The sequence below is a fragment of the Papaver somniferum genome, unplaced genomic scaffold (genome assembly GCF_003573695.1).
Source record: "Papaver somniferum cultivar HN1 unplaced genomic scaffold, ASM357369v1 unplaced-scaffold_52, whole genome shotgun sequence".
Classification (NCBI taxonomy): domain Eukaryota; kingdom Viridiplantae; phylum Streptophyta; class Magnoliopsida; order Ranunculales; family Papaveraceae; genus Papaver; species Papaver somniferum.
This window is the reverse complement of record NW_020647860.1, coordinates 2,281,568-2,293,294: the sequence shown is the minus strand read 5'-3', so window position 1 is coordinate 2,293,294 and position 11,727 is coordinate 2,281,568.

Genomic DNA, 11,727 nt, shown 5'->3' with positions numbered 1-11,727 from the left:
ATTTAATATACGTTAACTCAAAAAAGTCTACACACTTCGTTATAAGTCAGAAATTGATTTCTGAGACTAAATTGTAAACTAGATAAACTCATCTTTAACAGAAAAAGTTTGAAAAATGTATTGTAATTACAATTAATATGTTCTAAGGCAATACGTCTAGTAAAAATTGCATTTCTATGTACATTGATTCAAGAAAATATGAAGCAAGTCAAATTTCACAATAAAAGAAGGATGAAAGACCATGCAGAACTAATCCAAATCCTAACAAATTTCATCTATCTTGAATCAAATAGAAAGACAAAGCCAACAAAAAAAGAAAGAGTTCATAAAAATGTTGAATTTTATATACGTTAACTCAAAAAAGTCCACACACTTCGTTATACATCTGAAATTGATTTCTGAGACTCAATTGTAAACTAGATAAACTCATCTTTAACAAAAAAAGTTAGAAATATGTATTGTAATTACAATTAATATGTTCTAAGGCAATACGTCTAGTAAAAATTGCATTTCTATGTACATTGATTCAAGAAAATATGAAGGAAGTCAAATTATACAATAGAAAAAAAGATGAAAGACCATGAAGAACTAATCCAAATCCTAACAAATTTCATCTATCTTGAATCAAATAGAAAGACAAAGGCAACACAAAAAGAAAGAGTTCATAAAAATGTTGAATTTGATATACGTTAACTCAAAAAAGTCTACACACTTTGTTATAAGTCAGAAATTGTTTTCTGAGACTAAATTGTAAACTAGATAAACTCATCTTTAACTGAAAAAGTTTGCAAAATGTATTGTAATTACAATTAATATTTTCTAATGCAATACGTCTAGTAAAAATTGCATTTCTATGTGCGTTGATCCAAGAAAATATGAAGGAAGTCAAATTTCACAATAAAAGAAGGATGAAAGACCATGCAGAACTAATCCAAATCCTAACAAATTTCATCTATCTTGAATCAAATAGAAAGACAAAGCCAACAAAAAAAGAAAGAGTTCATAAAAATGTTGAATTTAATATACGTTAACTCAAAAAAGTCTACAAACTTCGTTATACATCTGAAATTGATTTCTGAGACCCAATTGTAAACTAGATAAACTCATCTTTAACGAAAAAGTTTGAAATATGTATTGTAATTAAAATTAATATGTTCTAAGGCAATACGTCTAGTAAAAATTGAATTTCTGTGTACGTTGATTCAAGAAAATATGAAGGAAGTCAAATTTCACAATAGAAGAAAGATGAAAGACCATGCAGAACTAATCCAAATCCTAACGAATTTCATCTATCTTGAATCAAATAGAAAGACAAAGCCAACACAAAAAGAAAGAGTTCATAAAAATGTTGAATTTTATATACGTTAACTCAAAAAAGTCTACACACTTCGTTATACATCTGAAATTGATTTCTAAGTCTAAATTGTAAACTAGATAAACTCATCTTTAACAAAAAAAGTTTGAAAAATTTATTGTAATTACAATTAATATGTTCTAAGGAAATACGTCTAGTAAAAATTGCATTTCAATGTACGTTGATTCAAGAAAATATGAAGGAAGTCAAATTTCACAATAGAAGAAGGATGAAAGACCATGTAGAACTAATCCAAATCCTAACAAATTTCATCTATCTTGAATCAAATAGAAAGACAAAGCCAACACAAAAAGAATGAGTTCATAAAAATGTTGAATTTTATACACGTTAACTCAAAAAAGTCTAGACATTTCGTTATAAGTCGGGAATTGACTTCTGAGACTAAATTGTAAACTAGATAAACTCATCTTTAAAAAAAAATTTGAAAAATGTATTGTAATTACAATTAATATGTTCTAAGGCAATACGTCTAGTAAAAATTGTATTTGTATGTACGTTGATTCAAGAAAATATGAAGGAAGTCAAATTTCACAATAGAAGAAGAATGAAAGACCATGCAGAACTAATCCAAATCCTACAAATTTCATCTATCTTGAATCAAATAGAAAGACAAAGCCAACACAAAAAGAAAGAGTTCATAAAAATGTTGAATTTAATATACGTTAAATCAAAAAAGTCTACACACTTCGTTATAAGTCAAAAATTGATTTCTGAGACTTAATTGTAAACTAGATAAACTCAAATTTAACAGAAAAAGTTTGAAAATGTATTGTAATCACAATTAATATGTTCTAAGGCAATACCTCTATTAAATATTGCATTTCTATGTAAGTTGATTCAAGAAAATATGAAGGAAGTCAAATTTCACAATAGCAGAAGGTTGAAAGACCAAGCAAAACTAATCCAAATCCTAACAAAATTCATCTATCTTGAATCAGATACAAAGACAAAGCCAATACAAAATAAAGAGTTCATAAATATGTTGAGTTTTATGTACGTTAACTAAAAATAGTCTACACACTTCGTTATAAGTCAGAAATTGATTTCTGAGACTAAATTGTAAACTAGATAAACTATTCTTTAACAGAAAAAGTTTGAAAAATGTATTGTAATTACAATTAATATGTTCTAAGGCAATACGTCTAGTAAAAATTGCATTTCTATGTACATTGATTCAAGAAAATATGAAGCAAGTCAAATTTCACAATAAAAGAAGGATGAAAGACCATGCAGATCTAATCCAAATCCTAACAAATTTCATCTATCTTGAATCAAATAGAAAGACAAAGCCAACAAAAAAAGAAAGAGTTCATAAAAATGTTGAATTTAATATACGTTAACTCAAAAAAGTCTACACACTTCGTTATACATCTGAAATTGATTTCTGAGACTCAATTGTAAACTAGATAAACTCATCTTTAACAAAAAAAGTTAGAAATATGTATTGTAATTACAATTAATATGTTCTAAGGCAATACGTCTAGTAAAAATTGTATTTGTATGTACGTTGATTCAAGAAAATATGAAGGAAGTCAAATTTCACAATAGATGAAGGATGAAAGACCATGCAGAACTAATCCAAATCCTAACAAATTTCATCTATCTTGAATCAAATAGAAAGACAAAGCCAACACAAAAAGAAAGAGTTCATAAAAATGTTGAATTTAATATACGTTAAATCAAAAAAGTCTACACACTTCGTTATAAGTCAAAAATTGATTTCTGAGACTTAATTGTAAACTAGATAAACTCAAATTTAACAGAAAAAGTTTGAAAATGTATTGTAATCACAATTAATATGTTCTAAGGCAATACCTCTATTAAATATTGCATTTCTATGTAAGTTGATTCAAGAAAATATGAAGGAAGTCAAATTTCACAATAGCAGAAGGTTGAAAGACCAAGCAAAACTAATCCAAATCCTAACAAAATTCATCTATCTTGAATCAGATACAAAGACAAAGCCAATACAAAATAAAGAGTTCATAAATATGTTGAGTTTTATGTACGTTAACGAAAAATAGTCTACACACTTCGTTATAAGTCAGAAATTGATTTCTGAGACTAAATTGTAAACTAGATAAACTATTCTTTAACAGAAAAAGTTTGAAAAATGTATTGTAATTACAATTAATATGTTCTAAGGCAATACGTCTAGTAAAAATTGCATTTCTATGTACATTGATTCAAGAAAATATGAAGCAAGTCAAATTTCACAATAAAAGAAGGATGAAAGACCATGCAGATCTAATCCAAATCCTAACAAATTTCATCTATCTTGAATCAAATAGAAAGACAAAGCCAACAAAAAAAGAAAGAGTTCATAAAAATGTTGAATTTAATATACGTTAACTCAAAAAAGTCTACACACTTCGTTATACATCTGAAATTGATTTCTGAGACTCAATTGTAAACTAGATAAACTCATCTTTAACAAAAAAAGTTAGAAATATGTATTGTAATTACAATTAATATGTTCTAAGGCAATACGTCTAGTAAAAATTGCATTTCTATGTACATTGATTCAAGAAAATATGAAGGAAGTCAAATTATACAATAGAAAAAAAGATGAAAGACCATGAAGAACTAATCCAAATCCTAACAAATTTCATCTATCTTGAATCAAATAGAAAGACAAAGGCAACACAAAAAGAAAGAGTTCATAAAAATGTTGAATTTGATATACGTTAACTCAAAAAAGTCTACACACTTTGTTATAAGTCAGAAATTGTTTTCTGAGACTAAATTGTAAACTAGATAAACTCATCTTTAACTGAAAAAGTTTGCAAAATGTATTGTAATTACAATTAATATTTTCTAATGCAATACGTCTAGTAAAAATTGCATTTCTATGTGCGTTGATCCAAGAAAATATGAAGGAAGTCAAATTTCACAATAAAAGAAGGATGAAAGACCATGCAGAACTAATCCAAATCCTAACAAATTTCATCTATCTTGAATCAAATAGAAAGACAAAGCCAACAAAAAAAGAAAGAGTTCATAAAAATGTTGAATTTTATATACGTGAACTCAAGAAAGTCTACACACTTCGTTATACATCTGAAATTGATTTCTGAGACTCAATTGTAAACTAGATAAACTCATCTTTAACAAAAAAGTTTGAAATATGTATTGTCATTAAAATTAATATGTTCTAAGGCAATACGTCTAGTAAAAATTGCATTTCTGTGTACGTTGATTCAAGAAAATATGAAGGAAGTCAAATTTCACAATAGAAGAAAGATGAAAGACCATGCAGAACTAATCCAAATCCTAACGAATTTCATCTATCTTGAATCAAATAGAAAGACAAAGCCAACACAAAAAGAAAGAGTTCATAAAAATGTTGAATTTTATATACGTTAACTCAAAAAAGTCTACACACTTCGTTATACATCTGAAATTGATTTCTAAGTCTAAATTGTAAACTAGATAAACTCATCTTTAACAAAAAAAGTTTGAAAAATTTATTGTAATTACAATTAATATGTTCTAAGGAAATACGTCTAGTAAAAATTGCATTTCAATGTACGTTGATTCAAGAAAATATGAAGGAAGTCAAATTTCACAATAGAAGAAGGATGAAAGACCATGTAGAACTAATCCAAATCCTAACAAATTTCATCTATCTTGAATCAAATAGAAAGACAAAGCCAACACAAAAAGAATGAGTTCATAAAAATGTTGAATTTTATACACGTTAACTCAAAAAAGTCTAGACATTTCGTTATAAGTCGGGAATTGACTTCTGAGACTAAATTGTAAACTAGATAAACTCATCTTTAAAAAAAAATTTGAAAAATGTATTGTAATTACAATTAATATGTTCTAAGGCAATACGTCTAGTAAAAATTGTATTTGTATGTACGTTGATTCAAGAAAATATGAAGGAAGTCAAATTTCACAATAGAAGAAGAATGAAAGACCATGCAGAACTAATCCAAATCCTACAAATTTCATCTATCTTGAATCAAATAGAAAGACAAAGCCAACACAAAAAGAAAGAGTTCATAAAAATGTTGAATTTAATATACGTTAAATCAAAAAAGTCTACACACTTCGTTATAAGTCAAAAATTGATTTCTGAGACTTAATTGTAAACTAGATAAACTCAAATTTAACAGAAAAAGTTTGAAAATGTATTGTAATCACAATTAATATGTTCTAAGGCAATACCTCTATTAAATATTGCATTTCTATGTAAGTTGATTCAAGAAAATATGAAGGAAGTCAAATTTCACAATAGCAGAAGGTTGAAAGACCAAGCAAAACTAATCCAAATCCTAACAAAATTCATCTATCTTGAATCAGATACAAAGACAAAGCCAATACAAAATAAAGAGTTCATAAATATGTTGAGTTTTATGTACGTTAACTAAAAATAGTCTACACACTTCGTTATAAGTCGGAAGTTGATTTCTGAGACTAGATTGTAAACTAGATAAACTCATCTTTAACATAAAAAGTTTGCAAAATGTATTGTAAATTACAATTAGTATTTTCTAAGGCAATACACCTAGTAAAAATTGCATTTTTATGTGCGTTGATTCAGGAAAATATGAAGGAAGTCAAATTTCACAATAGAAGAAGGATGAAAGACCATGCATAACTAATCCAAATCCTAAAAAATTTCATCTATCTTAAATCAAATAGAAAGACAAAGCCAACACAAAAAGAAAGAGTTCATAAAAATGTTGAATTTTATACACGTTAACTCAAAAAAGTCTACACATTTCGTTATAAGTCGTAAATTGATTTCTGAGACTAAATTGTAAACTAGATAAACTCATCTTTAACAAAAAAAAGTTTGAAAAATGTATTGTAATTACAATTAATATGTTCTAAGGTAATACGTCTAGTAAAAATTGCATTTTTATGTACGTTGATTCAAGAAAATATGAAGGAAGTCAAATTTCACAATAGAAGAAGGATGAAAGACCATGCAGAACTAATCCAAATCCTAACAAATTTCATCTATCTTAAATCAAATAGAAAGACAAAGCCAACAGAAAAAGAAAGAGTTCATAAAATTGTTGAATTTAATATACGTTGACTCAAAAAAGTCTACGCACTTTGTTATAAGACAAAAATTGATTTCTGAGACTAAATTGTAAACTAGATAAACTCATCTTTAACATAAAAAGTTTGCAAAATGTATTGTAATTACAATTAATATTTTCTAAGGTAATACACCTAGTAAAAATTGCATTTCTATGTGCGTTGATTCAAGAAAATATGAAGGAAGTCAAATTTCACAATAGAAGAAGGATGAAAGACCATGCATAACTAATCCAAATCCTAAAAAATTTCATCTATCTTAAATCAAATAGAAAGACAAAGCCAACACAAAAAGAAAGAGTTCATAAAAATGTTAAATTTTATACACGTTAACTCAAAAAAGTCTACACATTTCGTTATAAGTCGTAAATTGATTTCTGAGACTAAATTGTAAACTAGATAAACTCATCTTTAAAAAAAAAAGTTTGAAAAATGTATTGTAATTACAATTAATATTTTCTAAGGCAATACGTTTAGTAAAAATTGCATTTCTACGTGCGTTGATTCAAGAAAATATGAAGGAAGTCAAATTTCACAATAGAAGAAGGATGAAAGACCATGCAGAACTAATCCAAATCCTAACAAATTTCATCTATCTTGAATCAAATAGAAAGACAAAGCCAACACAAAATGAAAGAGTTCATAAAAATGTTGAATTTAATATACGTTAACTGAAAACAGTCTACACACTTCGTTATAAGTCGGAAATTGATTTCTGAGACTTAATTGTAAACTAGATAAACTCAAATTTAACAGTAAAAGTTTGAAAATGTATTGTAATCACAATTAATATGTTCTAAGGCAATACCTCTAGTAAATATTGCATTTCTTTGTAAGTTGATTCAAGAAAATATGAAGGAAGTCAAATTTCACAATAGCAGAAGGTTGAAAGACCAAGCAAAACTAATCCAAATCCTAACAAATTTCATCTATCTTGAATCAGATACAAAGACAAAGCCAATACAAAATAAAGAGTTCATAAATATGTAGAATTTTATATACGTTAACTAAAAATAGTCTACACACTTCGTTATAAGTCGGAAATTGATTTCTGAGACTAAATTGTAAACTAGATAAACTCATCTTTAACAGAAAAATTTTGAAAAAAGTATTGAAATTACAATTAATATGTTCTAAGGCAATACGTCTAGTAAAAATTGCATTTCTATGTACGTTGATTCAAGAAAATATGAAGGAAGTCAAATTTCACAATATAAGAAGGATGAAAGACCAGCCAGAACTAATCCAAATTCTAAATATTTTATCTATTTGAATCAAATTTAAAGACAAAGCCAATACAAAAATAAATAATTCATAAAAATGTTGAATTTTTTATACGTTAACTCAAAAATGTCTACAAACTTCGGCATAAGTCGCAAATTGATTTCTGAGACTAAATTGTAAACTAGATAAACTCATCTTTAACAGAAAAAGTTTGAAAAATGTATTTTAATCACAAATTATATGTTCTATGGAATTACGTCTAGTAAAAATTGCATTTATATGTACGTTAATTCAAGAAAATATGAAGGAAGCCAAATTTCACAATAGAAGAAGGATGAAAGACCAGCCAGAACTAATCCAAATTCTAACAAATTTCATCTATTTGAATCAAATTGAAAGACAAAGCCAAGACAAAAATAAAGAGTTCATAAAAATGTTGAATTTTTTATACGTTAAATCAAAATAGTCTACACTCTTCGTTATAAGTTGGAAGTTGATTTCGGAGACTAAATTGTAAACTAGTTAAAATTATCTTCAACAGAAAAAGTTTGAAAAATGTATTGTAATCACAATAAATATGTTCTAAGGCAGTACGTCTAGTGAAAATTGCATTTCTATGTACGTTGATTCATGAATATATGAAGGAAGTCAAATTTCACTATAGAAGAAGGACGAAAGACCAAGCAGAACTAATCCAAATCCTAAAAAATTTCATCTATCTTGAACCAAATAGAAAGACAAAGCCAACATAAAAAGAAAGTGTTCATAAAAATGTTGAATTTTATATACGTTAACTCAAAAATTCTACACACTTCGTTATAAGTCGGAAATTGATTTTTGAAACTAAATTGTAAACTAGATTTAACAGAAAATTTTTGAAAAAAGTATTGAAATTACAATTAATATGTTCTAAGGCAATACGTCTAGTAAAAATTGCATTTCTATGTACGTTGATTCAAGAAAATATGAAGGAAGTCAAATTTCACAATATAAGAAGGATGAAAGACCAGCCAGAACTAATCCAAATTCTAAAAATTTAATCTATTTGAATCAAATTGAAAGACAAAGCCAATACAAAAATAAATAGTTCATAAAAATGTTGAATTTTTTATACGTTAACTCAAAAATGTCTACAAACTTCGGTATAAGTCGCAAATTGATTTCTGAGACTAAATTGTAAACTAGATAAACTCATCTTTAACAGAAAAAGTTTGAAAAATGTATTTTAATCACAAATTATATGTTCTAAGGAATTACGTCTAGTAAAAATTGCATTTATATGTACGTTAATTCAAGAAAATATGAAGGAAGCCAAATTTCACAATATAAGAAGGATGAAAGACCAGCCAGAACTAATCCAAATTCTAACAAATTTCATCTATTTGAATCTAATTGAAAGCCAAAGCCAAGACAAAAATAAAGAGTTCATAAAAATGTTGAATTTTTTATACGTTAACTCAAAATAGTCTACACTCTTCGTTATAAGTCGGAAGTTGATTTCGGAGACTAAATTGTAAACTAGTTAAAATTATCTTCAACAGAAAAAGTTTGAAAAATGTATTGTAATCACAATAAATATGTTCTAAGGCAGTACGTCTAGAAAAATTGCATTTCTATGTACATTGATTCAAGAATATATGAAGGAAGTCAAATTTCACTAAAGAAGAAGGACAAAAGACCAAGCAGAACTAATCCAAATCCTAACAAATTTCATCTATCTTGAATCAAATAGAAAGACAAAGACAACACAAAAAGAAAGTGTTCATAAAAATGTTGAATTTTATATACGTTAACTCAAAAAGTCTACACACTTCGTTATAAGTCGGAAATTGATTTCTGAGACTAAATTGTAAACTAGATAAACTCATCTTTAACAGAAAAAGTTTGAAAAAATGTATAGTAATCACAATTAATATGTTCTAAAGAAGTACGTCTAGTAAAAATTGTATTTCTATGTACGTTGATTCATGAATATATGAAGGAAGTCAAATTTCACTATAGAAGAAAGACCAAACAGAACTAATCCAAATCCTAAAAAATTTCATCTATCTTGAACCAAATAGAAAGACAAAGCCAACACAAAAAGAAAGTGTTCATAAAAATGTTGAATTTTATATACGTTAACTCAAAAAGTCTACACACTTCGTTATAAGTCGGAAATTGATTTCTGAGACTAAATTGTAAACTAGATAAACTCATCTTTAACATAAAAAGTTTGCAAAATGTATTGTAATTACTATTAATATTTTCTAAGGCAATACACCTAGTAAAAATTGCATTTCTATGTGCGTTGATTCAAGAAAATATGAAGGAAGTCAAATTTCACAATAGAAGAAGGATGAAAGACCATGCAGAACTAATCCAAATCCTAACAAATTTCATCTATCTTAAATCAAAAAGAAAGACAAAGCCAACACAAAAAGAAAGAGTTCATAAAAATGTTGAACTTTATACACGTTAACTCAAAAAAGTCTACACATTTCGTTATAAGTCGTAAATTGATTTCTGAGTCTAAATTGTAAACTAGATAAACTCATCTTTAACAAAAAAAGTTTGAAAAATGTATTGTAATTACAATTAATATGTTCTAAGGCAATACGTCTAGTAAAAATTGCATTTTTATGTACGTTGATTCAAGAAAATATGAAGGAAGTCAAATTTCACAATAGAAGAAGGATGAAAGACCATGCAGAACTAATCCAAATCCTAACAAATTTCATCTATCTTGAATCAAATAGAATGACAAAGCCAACACAAAAAGAAAGAGTTCATAAAATTGTTGAATTTAATATACGTTGACTCAGAAAAGTCTACGCACTTTGTTATAAGACAGAAATTGATTTCTGAGACTAAATTGTAAACTAGATAAACTCATCTTTAACAGAAAAAGTTTGCAAAATGTATTGTAATTACAATTAATATATTCTAAGGCAATACGCCTAGTAAAAATTGCATTTCTATGTGCGTTGATTCAAGAAAATATGAACGAAGTCAAATTTCACAATAGAAGAAGGATGAAAGACCATGCAAAACTAATTCAAATCCTAACAAATTTCATCTATCTTGAATCAAATAGAAAGACAAAGCCAACACAAAAATAAAGAGTTCATAAAAATGTTGAATTTAATATACGTTAACTCAAAAAAGTCTACACACTTCGTTATAAGTCGGAAATTGATTTCTGAGACTAAATTGTAAACTAGATAAACTCATCTTTAACTGAAAAAGTTTGAAAAATGTATTGTAAAAATCACAAATAAAATGTTCTAAGGCATTACGTCTACTAAAAATTGCATTTCTATGTACGTTGATTCCAAAATATGAAGGAAGTCAAATTTCACAATAGAAGAAGGATGAAAGACCATGCAAAACTAATTCAAATCCTAACAAATTTCATCTATCTTAAATCAAATAGAAAGACAAAGCCAACACAAAAAGAAAAGGTCATAAAAATGTTAAATTTAATATACGTTAACTCAAAAAAGTCTACACACTTTGTTATAAGTCAGAAATTAATATCTGAAACTAAATTGTAAACTAGATAAACTCATCTTTAACAGAAAAAGTTTGAAAAATGCATTGTAATTACAATTAATATTTTCGAAGGCAATACGTTTAGTAAAACTTGCATTTCTATGTGCGTTGATTCAAGAAAATATGAAGGAAGTCAAATTTCACAATAGAAGAAGGATAAAATACCATGCAGAACTAATCCAAATCCTAACAAATTTCATCTATCTTGAATCAAATAGAAAGACAAAGCCAACAGAAAAACAAAGAGTTCATAAAATTGTTGAATTTAATATACGTTGACTCAAAAAAGTCTACGCACTTTGTTATAAGACAGAATTTGATTTCTGAGACTAAATTGTAAACTAGATAAACTCATCTTTAACTTAAAAATTTGCAAAATGTATTGTAATTACAATTAATATTTTCTAAGGCAATACACCTAGTAAAAATTGCATTTTTATGTGCGTTGATTCAAGAAAATATGAAGGAAGTCAAATTTCACAATAGAAGAAGGATGAAAGACCATGCAGAACTAATCCAAATCCTACCAAATTTCA